The 15,802-nt window shown below is 36.3% G+C and overlaps 1 protein-coding gene across 1 annotated transcript in view; it reads left to right on the forward strand.

The window, feature by feature from the left end:
* Positions 1-15,802, forward strand: part of LOC145674998 (b(0,+)-type amino acid transporter 1-like) — a 221,889-nt gene that overhangs the window by 21,826 nt on the left and 184,261 nt on the right. The gene's annotated exons all lie outside the window — the stretch shown is intronic.

Raw genomic sequence — 15,802 nt, forward strand, 5'->3', positions numbered from 1 at the left:
AAAATTTCAGCAAAAGAAAAATTAGGACACGCGGAAATACTTAGGAACAAACCATGGTTCGACCAAGAATGTATTCAACTAACGGAGAAGAGAAAATAGACAAAATTACGTTGACTACAAAATCCGAATGAAATAACTACACAAAATTTCGTAGACATCAGGCGGGAAATTTCAAAAACTTTTAGAACAAAGAAATGCGATGTTTTAAAAGCTAAAATTAAGGAACTTAAAGGTAATGGTAAAAATAAAAACATTCGGGACATGTATAAAGGGATCAACGAATTTAAGAAAGGCTATCAACCTCGTGCTTATATTAAAGAAAACTGATGGAACAGTTCTCACAGATACAGATAGCATTTTAAATAGATGGAAAGATTTCTTTGACTATTTGCTTAACACCAAGTCAAAAACTAATGTGCGTGGAGAAAAGGAGATACTCACCGTATATAGCACAACCGTATATACCAGAACCCAACCGAATAGGAGTAGAAATCGCTATAAAGAAATTAAACAAACACAAATCTCCGGGTGGAAAAGAAATTCCGGCTGAGTTAATTTTAACTGGAGGCGAAAAATTGTGGAACAATACACAAACTCATTCTCCTTCGAACAAGGAAGAATTATCACAAGAGCGGAAAGAATCAGTCATTGTTTCAATTCACAAGAAAGGCGACAAAACTAATTGTAATAATTATGGAGGCATTTCTCTTCCGTCAACGTCCTATAAAATCCTCTCAAACATTCTATTAGCAAGATTGACCCCATACGTAGATGAAATTATTGGAGATTATCAGTGCAGATTTAGACGAAATCGATCAACTATCGACCATTATCGACCAACTATCGATCTACTATATTTACCATTCGACAAATACCTGAAAAAAAAGTGGGAATACAATACCCCGGTATATCAACTATTTATTGATTTTAAAAAGGCTTACGACTGGGTTAGGAGAGAAGCATTGTATATACAATATCCTTACAGAATTTGGAATACCAAGAAAGCTAATTAGATTAATTAAGATATGGTTAAATGAATCCCAAAGTAAAGTCCGGGTAGGAAATTTTTGTCCACGAGCTTTCACTCCGAGAATGGCCAGAAACAAAGACATGCGTTGTCTCCATTATTATTCACCTTTGTCCTGGAATACGCTATAAGGAAAATCAAAGATAGTACCCAGGGCCTAGAGTTGAACGGTATTCACCAGGTTATGGCATGTGCTGATGATGTAAATTTAATAGGGAATGCTAGGAGAACAATAGAAAGAAATGCAGAGGTCTTATTAAACGCTTGCAGAAACATGGGTTTAGAAGAAATGCAGGGAAAACTAAATACATGGAAGTTCGTCGGGATCGTAATATAGCAAATTATGGATGCGTTTAAATATCGAATAATACTTTTGATAAAGTCGACACTTTCAAATATCTAGGATCAATATTAAGAGACGAAAACCATATTCACGAAGAAATTAAATGCCGACTAAAAGCAGGGAATTCATGTTATTATTCAGTTCAAAATCTCTTGTCGTTGCGAATTCTGTCGAGAAATTTGAAGCTTAAAATATATAAAACGATAATCATGCCTGCTGTCCTGTATGGTTGCGAAACATGGTTGCTTACTCGGAAGGAAGAACATAGATTGAAAGTATTTGAGAACAAGATCCTGAGACGAATATTAGGACCCAAGAGAAACGATAATGGGGAATGGCGGAAACTTCATAACGAAGAACTACAAAATTTATACGGTTTACTCAATATTGTTAGGGTCATCAAATCTAGGAAGCTCAGATGGGCAGGTCATGTAGCGAGGATAGAAGAAAGTAGGAACGCTTTCAAAATCTGAGGACAATATTAAGATGGATTTCGCAGAAATAGAAATAAAAAGTAGAAACTAGCAGTGCAATTAGCTAAGGATAGAAGTCAGTGGAGAACTTTTGTGAACGCGGCATTGAATCTCCGGGTTCCATAGGCCATAGAGAGAGAGAGTGTGTGCGTGTGTACTTCACAAAAAGTAGTCTTAACTGTCTCCTGATACTGTTTGTTGTTCAGGAGAACAAGGGAGCCCCAAAAATTTCTAATGATTCCACCACGAAAATCTGTCAGAAATTATTATATGACACATACATGAAACATAATAATCCGTTGTATACTGTGTTGCTTTCAAACATCCCTCTCATCTGTATGATTTTTTTTTAAAGTTTAAGGTTTCACGTTATGCCTTTTAGACTAAACAAGGTAGATATAATTAATGGGAATGAATGATTGTGAAATTAATTTTTTGTGCTGTCCCACCGGGAATGAAATACGGGACTACATGCACTAAAGCAAAGACGCTAGCCACTAGATCACCGGGGAGAGTTCCCAACGTGAATGGAATCATCGCTAACATGATAACAGTTTCCTTTTCTTAAAAGTCCAATAATCTGTTGTTTTATTGATATTTCAAACTATATTCTGCTCAAATAAAGAATTTTTCTGAGGCAAATATTCGAAGTGAGTCAAAAATATTGCGGATCAACTATTGTTTCGTAAGATTAGGGTTCATATGAATTTAATATCTTGTTTCAGCACCGAAGCTTGGAGCTGTAGCTTAACGTAGGATCCAAACTCTTATGCTATCGCACGGAACTGAACATGGATCTCCAGTTCCAAGAATAGCATCGTGACAGCTAATGTTTTTCTTATAAAGCTACTCAAAAGAAGAAGAGGAAACGCGAGTTAGATCATTTTAATAAGTGAGGAATGTGCGTTTTCTTTGTTTCTAGATTACTTTGAACATTGCCTGTAACCACATTACAATGTACAGATAATGATTTAATTCACAGTTGATTATTTTACAGTATACGAACTCAGTTTTCTCAAAAGGGTAAATAATGTTACATGAGTTATATAATATTTTCTCACTTCATTATTTTATGAGTTATGTAATATCATAGTTAAGTGAGCACTTTATTGTTTTATGCGTTTTCTTTTCCATCCATCAATCACATATCACGTGATAGTTTTTTGTACTTATTGTCAGTAATTTTTTTTTTTTTTTTTTTTTTGAAAACTGCAATTTGCTGTTAGGCCGTTAAAAATCCTACCCGATAAACACTTTACGAAGACATTTATGTATCAGATGAGGAAGATTGCGTGCTAGGAAAATTTAGCGCTATTGTAACGTTCCTCTTTGAGCGTTACATTTTCTCAAAGAGATTATTCGTAGAAATGTCTAATTAGCTCTTAGTAAATGTTATTTTCTTTTATATTTTCTCAATTCTCGACCCTCATGAAGGATCCAAGATGGTCGACAATTGGACTAGTGTGTGTAGTCGTAGTATGCTACTTTTCTTTTGTATGTCTATGGTTTGCGTCGAGCAGATATCTTTCAGCTTCTGAAGATAGCGCTGACTGCTTGAAATAATTTGAAATTTTGTGCTTCGTTTAAACGGAGGGATAATTATGAATGTGCATATATAAACATTGATTCATATAAATTATATTTCTATTTAGTCATATACATATTATTATTAAAGTTATCGTTTCGGTATTACGCTCTAATGCGTAGTAAGGAGCGACCAATCAGAGAGCGAGTTGGATGCAGGCGCACGCTCCCTTTGTCTTAGCTCTTTGTACCGGGAAAAATATGGTGGTAAGAACGGAGGTGTAGTTTTCGTCCTGTCTTTTGACCTGATTACTGCGTGTCATGCAGTAAAATGATTGTTTCCCATCACGAACCTTTTAAATAGGAGGTGCTGTGACTGAATAGTGATGGTAGATTAGTGTGCGTGCAGTGAACTACAATAAATTACCTACGAACACTCAGCTCGTGCTCGTACAGGATATTACTAGGATAGTCTTGATACTCGCTAATCGTTTGCTGTGATGTAGGTGGAAGCCTAACAGTCCTTTCCCAAGAACTGTCTCTGGGACCAAGCTCGATAATGTATGTCCTCTTCTTGACGTAGCGATTCCCCGTCCTCTGCTTTCCTTAATATGGGACTCCGTCCTTTGTTACTCGTCGTCTGATTCCACCTGCTTTTCAGCAACTTTGCAGTGAGATTGTCTACCTGGTGAGGGAATTGGTGGAGTGTATTTGATTGCTATTAATCAAAGAAGGTTGCCATTTGGTCAAGCTGTGCTTATACCTATGATTACGACCGTCATGTACCGAGATGCCTGTGAGGTCGATGGAGACCGGTTGCTACCCTAGGACGCTGTCCGAACTGGAGCCCTTTGAACTGGCCTGTGGTGTTGGTGCTGTCCACTTGTAAGCAGCGAAAGGTTGGGTAAGCTTTGGGTCACCGTCCCAGGTAACTATGTTTCATTATCTTTTATCTCATTCTATGAAAGGAATAATGTCGTCCCGGAACTGTGAGGGAATTTGTCCGCCGTTCATGTAATTCGTTCAAGTCGTCTCCATTCACAATATCCAGTGTTATACTATTATCGTTGTGTGTTTATTCTGTGGTTTGAATCGTTTATAAACTAAAGACAATATATATACATCCATTAATCATTGGTTATTCAGTGCATTTACATACTATATGTATTTCAGTTCTACAATTTCTATAATGTCATTTCAAGTGAATCTTGTCCGTAACATGTCCGAGTAAACGAAAGTGAGTCTCTATCCAGTAAGTCGAATCATACGCCGATGGGGTAGTCTGATATCAACACCAATATATATACATATACATACATATATATTTCATGATCTAAGTATTAAGTTGCCACACTGTAAATTTTATGTAAATCCTCGAGTTGTCTTCATGTCATATCTTACCTATAATGCTATTCACTAGTTTAGCAGGACGCGTCGAAGACGGTGGGCATACGCAAGTACTCACATTTCCGATGTGAGGGTGTCAGGGGTAGAGTCTAATTTACTGTTGGTCTTGTACTTCCTATAATGTTTCTACAGTTTATTATTATTACCGCCGCTGTTAAATGTTAAGTTGTGCCGAGGGAAATATCCCCTTAACAGCTGGTTGCGGAAGTAGTGGAAACGTTATATGTTTAGGGAGGAAGGTTAATCGACGCAGCCACATGTTTACTCCCTCTGCGGTTATATATTTTGTGAACAGTAATGTAATTGGTAATTTCCTCGCTGTGATGCAGCGTACCGAAGATTATGTCCTAATATTTAGTCGAAGAATGTGAACAACTCTTTTACTGTTATTGAGGATACTGTTCAAATATTGCTGTTACTCATCTTTAGTTGTGTTGGTGCTAGAAGTTTTCTGAAATCTTTAAGGATCGAATACAGATGATTTTTTTCCTTTTTCTTTTCTGACAATTGAGTTTAGCTGTCTATGTTCACTAATGCCATTTTCAATATTATACATTGTTTGCAAGAGAGTTAAATAAATATGATTACAAGGTACGTGGTGTTGTTTCGAAATGATTATTTTTTTTATTCTTCCTCCTTCTCCATACCGGCGATGCCATTAGTGTGCAAGAGTCTGGATTTAAGTGACGTTGTGCTTACTGGTCTATAATTGTAGCATAAGGAAGGAATATATCGGCGACCCAACATTCTTTTCTCTCCTTTCCCCTAACGTCAGCTACGAACTAGAGTAAATGTTACGTTTCAAGTTTGGCTTCCCATAGCCAGGATTTAACATGGTAATTTTCAAGTTTGGCGTACACAGCCAGAATTCTAATTACTGTAAAATGTAACGCCACAAGTTGGCTACCCAGCCATAGAATCGAACTAGCATAAATAGCGCTTTTCACTATGTCGGCTGTAGTTCACTACCAGAAGGGTCACTCGAAATGTAGTAACCAGACAAAGGGTGTTCTTGGAGAAGGCAGCAATTTTCCAGTAGCCAAATTGGCGGAAATCATAGTGATTGGAAGGAAAACTTAGACATTAGTTCCAACCGCGGTCAGAGTGACTTTAATAGCTGGGATATTGCTGGGTGGAAGGCAACAGGAAACCACTACTTCATTTTTCCTAGTGTCCTGACAGCAGAAAGGGAAAATATGTATTAATTATCATAGAAGTAAATGTACACCTATGTATGAGCCTGGCATTCCTGTGCCGACTGGTGTGGAAATTTTAATGAGAATTAAATTAGTCAAAGCTAGAGTGTTGTGGGGAGAGGCAATGAAAGTCTGAAATACATTACGCAAAAGAGCAAAAGTTGTAAATTCAAATAATCCATAGTGTAAATAAGTGAAACATACTAGAAATACGAGAGAATCTATGGAACAAAGAAAATTATCATAGAAGATTCGAAATGAAAACACAAAATTCAATTGCCTTGAAGATATTAATGACAATACATTCAAGGCAAAGTGGTCGGGGGTTAATGGTTAAGATAGCCGACTACAAATCTAAGGGAATATAGTTCGAACCCACACAAAGTATTCCTTCCCATTTTGTCTTGCCATTGTCGTTGACGATATAATTTTGATTATGAATACTAAGTTTGCATTATTATGGAAACAATATTTTTTTTTCATTATATTCAGTATGTCAAAATAAGTGCACATGCACACCCCCTCGACACCATTCGTTTGACAGGGAAATGTATTAAAAACTTTCGCTACTTATAAGATTTTCCTCTTCTGGAAATATCTTTCTTTTACTTAGACGCATATAACTCAAACAGCCTTCTCTACTGGTACGCACACCCAAATGATGGCAGAATACCTATGATGATGATCAGTGTGACCACCGCTAGTACTTTCGTACTAGATCTAGTACCTTTTATAATATTTTAGTGTTCTAGTACGTTCAATAACAAATCTAGTACTTTTCTGCTCCTTTTCTTTTCTCATAAGTATATTTGGGAGAGAAAAAGAAATCTCATGAAAATTTGGCAATGTACGAAAATTTCACTGTTCTTGGTAACATTTTTCTGTCTGTTCATTTTCAACAATGGTATTTACAAGAATGGAAGTGGGACATAGGTGCCGTCATCGCCTTCTCCAACTAAAAAATGACCACAGTAAACAATATTATATATTTGATGATCCGTTTAGGCAGTAGGCTATTAAGGAATTAAAACTCGATTTTGTCAATAAGCCCATTTTATGATATTTCTTGTTTTCTCCCGACATCCTCTATATTTGCCATATTTGTGTTACTTTTGTGGTTTTACAGTGAGTTCTAATACGACAGTTAAGTAAGGATTCCGCCAGGATATTTAGTTTAGGAGTGCAAAGTCAAAATTCGGAGGGTTTAAGTGGTTTGCACAGTTTGTATCGAATTTTGACTGTATAAGATTTAAAATTGGGGGTTCTTTCAGGAATATAGGGGGTTACTTCCCCACCCACAGGGGAGGGGGAGCTGCTGGAAATCTTCTAATAAGAAATGGTGCAATGTCATAAATAGGGTGAGACGTGAGCAAATAAAATGTTATCACTTTTTCCCTAGATTTAGTACTTTTATTTCTGCATAAGTTAGTACGAAATATTTTTGCTGGGTAGTCACACTGATGATGATGATGTTAGCCCAAACATTGTCGTTATCAAATACTGCTGTGAATTAATATGCCGTACATGAGACTAAAACAAAATAATAGTAGGGTCAATATGCCGAATAGCGAATGGTTTCCCAATATCGGATAACGAGAAATATTTGATCTAAGGTGCTGGGCCTAGCGGCCGTTATCGTAAATGCACACCAATCGGTGGGCCATTAAGTGCCTGAATTACGATATCTCCTGCAACATGTTTATTTGTGTGGTGAAGTGTTTTGTGATTTTGACCTTGTGAAATATTTCTAATACTGCAGTTTATTGCATTATGTCTTCCACAAAGGTAACCTAATCATGTTCATACTATAATTATAATATAGGCTAAGAAAAGTAGTTTTGAATTACACGGTGTTTTGGTAGTTCCTTTCTGTTTACGTGATGTATATAGTTGAAAGTTGCCACACGACCTAAGTTGCCAAATATCGGATAGCACAAAGGTTCCAAATATCGGATATAAGATATTAGGGAACGGTATTGCTGATGTCATTCTTTCGATTATTACAGATAACAGAAGTCACTCGAAGGAAGAAGTGAGATCCCTGAGGCTATGCTCCAGGCTGTTGCTGCAATGCAGATCTCCTATAAACAAGCGTTCTTCTAAAAAAAAAAAAAAAAAAAAAAAAAAAAAAAAAAATTGAAACATCTTCAGAAGATTTATTAAGTTCTCTTCTTTCAACCGATATGAAAGATAGTGCGGATGACGAATGTGTGTTTTTTTCACAGCCCTATAAACTTGACAAAGATGGTGGACGATGGGTACAATGTATCCAATGTCTTAAACGGGCACACGAGCTATGTCTAGGCACTGATCCAAAAACCTGGAAATCCTTTGTTTGTGATTTTTACCAATCCTACTACAGATGAGTAGAACAACGTTCAGTTACAAATAAATCTACATTATTAGAAAATAGTCTCTTTTGCTGAACAATGTTTAAGTGCCAAAAAATCTACATATGTAGAAAGTTGTCTGTTTAATAGAACAATGTTTAGTTAAATGTAAATCTACATATTTTGCAATTTCACGTTTTGTATATTTTTACACCATGTAATATAATTAAATTATGCACAATCTTCTCCAATTGTGGCTTCCCTAAATCCTTCTCATTTAATTTCCGTTCGATGTTAAGACCCTCTTTACTATCCGATATTGGGCAATCTTTTTCCGAACTGAGAAAAATGCCACTTTGTACCAAAGTGTAAGTATCTCTCTTTTAATATTTCTTTATTGCTTCGAAACTTTCAAATTATAACCTACAAAGATAACAGCACATTTAGAAGAGGCTATATCAATGAAATATCTGTTTGTAAAGTTTTTATTCCTTTTTTTCAAACAGTATCCGATATTCGGCACCTTTCCTATAATAATACTCAAACTTATTTTTAGAGATGGTCTGCGGTGCTACATAGCTATACATTTAAATGTTTATTAGAACTAGGTGCTTCACCTAAGCTTTAGGCCCGCTGTACACTCCTATAGCTTAAAACATGCTTAACTAAATCCACTAATTGTTTCATTTAACAAATTTATTAATATTATTATTATTATTAGTTTACCCACCAACCAACATGTGATTACACAAATATTAGTACTCAAATCTAAATATGGGTATAGCCCTTCTCTTACCATTAAACAGCAAAGCACGTTCATGTTCAGTATAATCACTATCCATTTTAAATTAATTAAATTGAAACAATGGTATCACGTGACACTATATTACTGTAGAATGTACTATGCGCCTTGAAGCAGAAGGTATACTGTTTAAAAGTGAAATGAAATCTTTCAGTTCAATGTTCACGATTATGTCTGTTAGGCTAAGGAGACGATGATTAAAGTAGTGAATGATGTTGGAAGATTTGGAGGAAGGAGAAAGGGGTAGGAAACAGGACTACCTCGAGAAAACCCACGGACAGATGTTGTGCACCACAAACTTACTTGACCAAGGATCAAACCAAGGACCCCACGCATCGGAGGTAAGCACTCTACCAGTGAGACACTGTGCTCCCCTAAGGTATAGTCTAATGACTAAGATTAAGGAGGGTATCTACGGCACATACTGCTGTATGCCCTCGACTACAGCCCCGCCCTCGTCCTATTTTGAAATAATAAAATTGAAACAAAACAGTTCTTAAGTTCTGTAATTACGAATAAATCAGAATAGTTTTAAATTAGCAAATTGCCTGCGTGCTAGCGACATCTATTAACGTCAGATGGCGCAGGTAGTGACATCTATTAGTGTGACTCTCCATTATAGACGTTACGAATTAGCTCAACTCACTTAGACGTTTACCGTTTATAAATAGGATTTTTCTTAAAGATATGTTAAACTGTAGAATTTTGTATGATGCACTTGCTATTTTATGTAGCTGTTATTGTGTAAATTATGGGATAAGACTTTTCGACCCTGTATTTAAATATTCTTCAAACTTTATACTTAGGAATGTATAACTGTTCTCATTAATTAATTCAGAATGGTGTTTCATTGTTCTTCAAGGATACTTCAATCAACCTCTGCCCATTAATACATGCTTTGACATTGTCAACAAGCAAAGAATTAATTCTGCAGCAGAGATAAGAACATTTTAACTCACAAAAACACTTCTATTTCCATTAAATATGCAATAACTAAATTTTCAGCTACTTATGATAGTACACGCAAGGGTTTATTTGTAGGAAGAGAAACACGGAACATTATTCCTCCCACATCTTTCCTACCTCCTTTTTTTATGACGTTGTATCCGGCGTCCGGACAAAATTCTTCGGGTTGGAGAGTTTCCTCTAGTTTGTAGATTTGTGTTTACGTTGTAACTTAAATTTGACACATGTAGTAGGCAAGAAATAAATAGATCGTAAAAAAAAAAAAAAAAAAAAAAAAAAAAGAAAGAAAGAAAGAAAAAATCACCATTTGTTAATACTGTCCTGTTGCGAGAATATAGTGCCACTAACAGACATGGTAATAACTACACATAACTGTCTTGATGTATCGAAATCAGTTTTATTAATTTATGTGTCTTTAAACTGCCGAAGCGAATGTTCTCCTAGAAAATCTAAGGATTAAATATCTCTTTGTTATACCATGTAACTATCACGGAAAAATATCCCGTATTATTCAAATTGAAAGTGTCTCTATAGCCCTATATATCACAAAAATATATACAACTTATTCAATAGCCTCTTGTTTTCATCTCTTAACAATGGCTTCAATTTTCAGTCTGGATAAAAATTCTCTTTTACCCGTTCTAGCGTATACACCTATGGCGTGGGAAACTCGGGTTCGATTCCCTGTAAGGCCTTATGTGGTTCGGATCGCGCGTTAAGCTGTAGGTTCAGTATTTCGTTCCTCCGTAGACCGATAGAATGTATTTCAAAGCTAGACCCGGAGATATAGCACCCCTATATTATAGGTCTAAGTCTTTCTTAATATAAAAGAATGATGAAAACCTGTACGTTCATATTTTATTCATAATTCCACATCTTGTAAATATTCTCTGGTTGGAGTACACAAGGCAGTAGTATTTTATATCTGTGCAATATCCTTGAGCTTTATCTTATCATAATTATCTGAAAGCTAACTTTGATTCTCAACAGATGTGTCTATATTGATAAATTAGCAATTTGACATTCAGACAGTTTTCCTCAAGTTGAAATTGATATTTTTTATTATCGTCTGCCATACTCGTAATACTGTCAACAACCTCTTCATCCAAATGATTCAATGGTTTTTTGAAGCTATTCTTTTAAAGAAGTAGCTATTTTTACTCATAAATGTAAGTACACTATAAGCTAAGGAGAATATTTTCATCTTGTTGGTTGCACCGTGCAAAGAATTGGTTCTGAAAATGGTCAATTTTAACACAAATATTATATATATATATATATATATATATATATATATATATATATATATATATATATATATATATATATATATATATATATATATATATATATATATATATACAGATGGTGATCAGAAAAATGGAAACACCTGAATGAAATTGCAACTTACCAGATTAATATGGTGTCGGGCCACCTTTCCCCTTCAGAACAGCCTTGATGCGACGTGGGATGGAGGCATAGAGGTCGTGAATGGTAGCAAGTTGAATTCCTCGTGCAGGGCATCGGGCAGTACTGTTAGAGAGGATGGAGGTGGAAATCGTCGCCGGAGTCGTGTTTCCAAGACGGACCACAGATGTTCAATTATGTTGAGATCTGGGGATTGAGCGGGCCAGGGGAGTTGTTGAACTTCATCCCGATGTTCCTCAAACCATGCTGCAACAACGCCAGCTGTGTGAATGGGTGCATTATCATCCTGGAAGATGGCGTCATTGTCCGCGAACAACATCCGGACCATAGGATGCAAATGGTCTCCTAAAATTGCGACATAATCATTGGCAGTGATACGTCCGCTAAGTTTGACCACAGGACCCAATGAAAACCATGGTATGGAGTCCCACAGCATCACCGAGCCGCCGCCATGTTTCACAGTTGGGCAGAGACACTGCAGATCATAAGCTTCTTTGGACGTTCTCTACACATAAACACGGCCCGTGGTTGGGAATATGGTGAAGGATGACTCATCCGACCATATCACACGTTTCCAGTCCTGAACGGCCCAAGTTGCATGGTCGCGGCACCATTTGCGGAGTGCGGAAGCCTTATGGTCCCTGATGAGCGGTTTGGCCCGTGCAACACGACCCAGTAAGTTCATGTCATGTAATTTGCGGCGTACTGTGATTGTCGAAACAGGGTGGGGGAGGTGCTGATTGAGTTCCTCCATCACTTGCTCCGCAGTGGCACGACGGTTCTGCGTGACAATGCGCTTTAATACCCGGCGTGACCTGTCACTCATGATTTTCTTCCGCCCACTGTTCCGCTTCCCCGATGTGGTTTTCCGTGTGTTGTGTAGGGCGTCATTACCTTCGACACTGTCCCACGCGACACACCTAACACAATAGCCACTGCCGTCACACTCACTCCATATAACCGCGCACCAACAATTTGCCCTGTTTGAAAATCTGAGAGATCTCCCATTTTACACTACCTCCGTCTGCTGCAGGCACTGGACACTGCTGTTCCACTGCGCCTGACGTAGTATAGAGACCGACCTAACACACCACCACCAGCGGTCCAGCGCTGCGGGCGCCACGACACTACTGCCACCCCATACAGGTGTTTCCATTTTTCTGATCACCATCTGTATATATATATATATATATATATATGACTTACTAATAGTTTTCTACAAACATGTTATCAATGAAAATAGTGTAACCTCATGTTAACAACTGTCATAAATGTAGAGTTCCCCGTTATACTCATCTTCAAGATATTGATGTTTCTTAAATGAAGAGTGAAAATTTCCTCCATGTAGAAATGTTTTAAGAGAAAAACTCTAGAAGGTATCGAAAGAGAAATTTCGTAAGGACATTTCAAAATGGAAGGAACTTATCTCTAGAGGAATGAACGATAAACATAGGTTGTCTTTCCATACTTATCTCCCCCACTTGGCTGTGGGTTTTCTCGGGGTTCTCCCATTGCCTCCAACATTCTCATTTTGCCAATTTTATTTCACAATTATTCATTTTCATTAATCATTTATCTCGTTTCGCATACAAGGCATAATAATGGGACATAAAACTAAAAAGATATCGTTTTGCCACTGGAGTTCTAAAATAAACCAGAGTCACTTATGGTTTGAGTTCATTTATGTAGATATTAGCCTATCTACGTTTTTTTTTTCAATTTAATCATAAATTCATACATCCGAACTCAGTATATAGGAGAAAGATATAAAAGCTTTCTGTCTTACTTTCTTTATTTCCTTTCTTTTCTTTTTCTTTCTTGCCTGTCTCTCTCTCATTTTTTAAATATAAAATGATCGTGACTTTTCTCATGTAAACTTAGGATGGTGTCAAGAATTTTGCGCCTGGGAAATTTGCGCCCTACCCCAAAAAGTGGGTAAAATGCGCCCGCGATGTACCTGCACCGGGATGTTTGCAATTTGCAAGATGAAGTAACCTGTTCGAGCTCACACCGGTGCAACGACATTGCGCAAATTTTTCTAAGGGTTAGATGGTTGATAATCTCTGTAATCTATGATTTACTAACGAAGAGCAGAAAGTGCTGAAATTGCGCAAATTTCTACCGCGAGGTTGCCAACAACAGGATTCAGAAATGTTTTCCTTGGCAAAAGAGACGATACTTAAAGTATCCCATTAATACACAAGGTACACCTTTTTCTGTTTACGTCAATATAAACTCCAACCTGAAAGTTTCACTAAGGTTTCTCCCAGTTTATTGCTTCTTGTTTATATTACCATCCTCACTAAAATTTGCTATTAATTCTCGATCCTGATTGGCTTGTTGTGATTCTTGTTCCTCATTGGTTTGTTATATTATTGTCTTATTATATTCGCAACCAGTACACTGAACACTCATTTTTGTAACAAATTATACTGTAATAATAGCCCTATATAAGAAATCTTTCTCACAGCACATAAGAATAGTAACTAAGATGCAAATGCAAATATAAGGATCATTTATAGAAAGGTGAAAGGATAGTTACTAAGATACTTGGTAGACACACCTGAAATATGCAAACAAATGCTTGTTTGTGATTGGCCAAAACTGGAAAATGTAAAGAAATCTTTATTTCTGATTGATCGAACGCCTATCCATGATATTTAAAGGGCACTTCTAGAAATATATATATATATATATATATATATATATATATATATATATATATATATATATATATATATATATATATATATTATGCGTTTGTTTTCCTTACAATTTTCCAATAACTATTTTCTTACAGGTTTAATCTTGCAGACAATTTTACAATTAGACAAGATATAGAAAATTAATGACTAGGACATGTTCTTCTGTCCCCCTTTCTAACGACGTCCGTGCATAGAGATGCTATTGCGTTTTGGTGACTGTTTTATTGGTCGAAATGCTTACGGCAATGATGGCAACGTTGCACAACATTTTTTGCGCAATGCCCTATTTTGTTTCCTGCTCATTAACGCTTTGTCTGTGTTAAGAGATAAGGAAGTGAAAGTTTGCGCAATTTCATTGCACCCTGTGTATTTTGTGTCTTTTCATCTTAGATAAGGATGAAGATAACCTTAAGTTACTAAAACAGTTACGACTTATTTCAATGTTAATAAATAGCCTAAGTATAGTCTGTTCAGAAAAGTATTAATTATTTAAGTAATAGTTCCGGAATAAGGTGGATGAAGTTATAGTTAGTTTAGTTAATTATACTAATATATATTAATGTATATTTATATTAGTATATATACATCAATAAGTTACACTGTTATTGTATATATTGCAATATAATAAAAAAATATATTTGTAAGGATTGCCTTTTAGTGAACTAAAATTTATTATTATTATTATTATTATTATTATTATTATTATTATTATTATTATTATTATTATTATTATTTGTTCGGTTCGGGATATTATAATGGATGAAGTAACAATCACTGAGACGACGAAAGGCAAACCCTGTGCAGTGTGTGAAGGATTCCAGTATCGTATCAAGAAGCAGAGTACTGACAACAACTTGGCTATATGTGTGAGAGAAGAAAGATAAGTGCAGGGAACAGTTAATAGCAAAAGGAAAAGTAATGATTAAGTGAACGGAACATAAATGTATCAAGTTCAACAGATGGCAGGAAAGAAGAGAGCCAGAGAAAGTGACGAGCCTCTATCGAAGATCTACCACGAAGAAATGGGTACACTGTTGGATTTCGTGACGGAAGTTCCCGAGAACATCAGTTTCAAGAGAAACATAAACTATGTGAGGCGACAAGAGCGAGAAGATTTTCGAGACCCAAATTCAAAACGAAACATCGTGTTAACCGAAGAAAACCTGAGGATGGGCGACAATGCTAGCTTTCTTTTGCTGGATGAAGGATACGAACAGAGAATTCTTCTTTTCTCGAGCAGGAAAGGTCAGGAAATATTGCAACGTTCTTTTTGGATGAAACTTTCATATACCTAGTCTAGCCATAAATTCTGTCACACACTTTTTTTGTGAATATATAAAATACCGTTTGAGATTTTTCAATTTTCTTTTAATATGTTATAACCACATACATTCTTTACAATTGGCACCTATCAAACTTCAAAATGTCCACCATTGGCACACACACAGGCTTTGAGTCTCTTGGGCCAGTCATCTATTACAGTACGGAGAGTATCAGTCGGAAAATCCGCCACTACTGCCACCAAGGAATGCTTCAAACTTTCAAGTGAAGGGTGTATTTTCTTGTGGACCATTTCTTCTAACACTGTCCACAGTTTGTAG

This window comes from Thermobia domestica, chromosome 2 (assembly GCF_964235325.1).
Source record: "Thermobia domestica chromosome 2, izTheDome1.hap1.1, whole genome shotgun sequence".
In the NCBI taxonomy this organism is placed as follows: Eukaryota; Metazoa; Arthropoda; class Insecta; order Zygentoma; family Lepismatidae; genus Thermobia; species Thermobia domestica.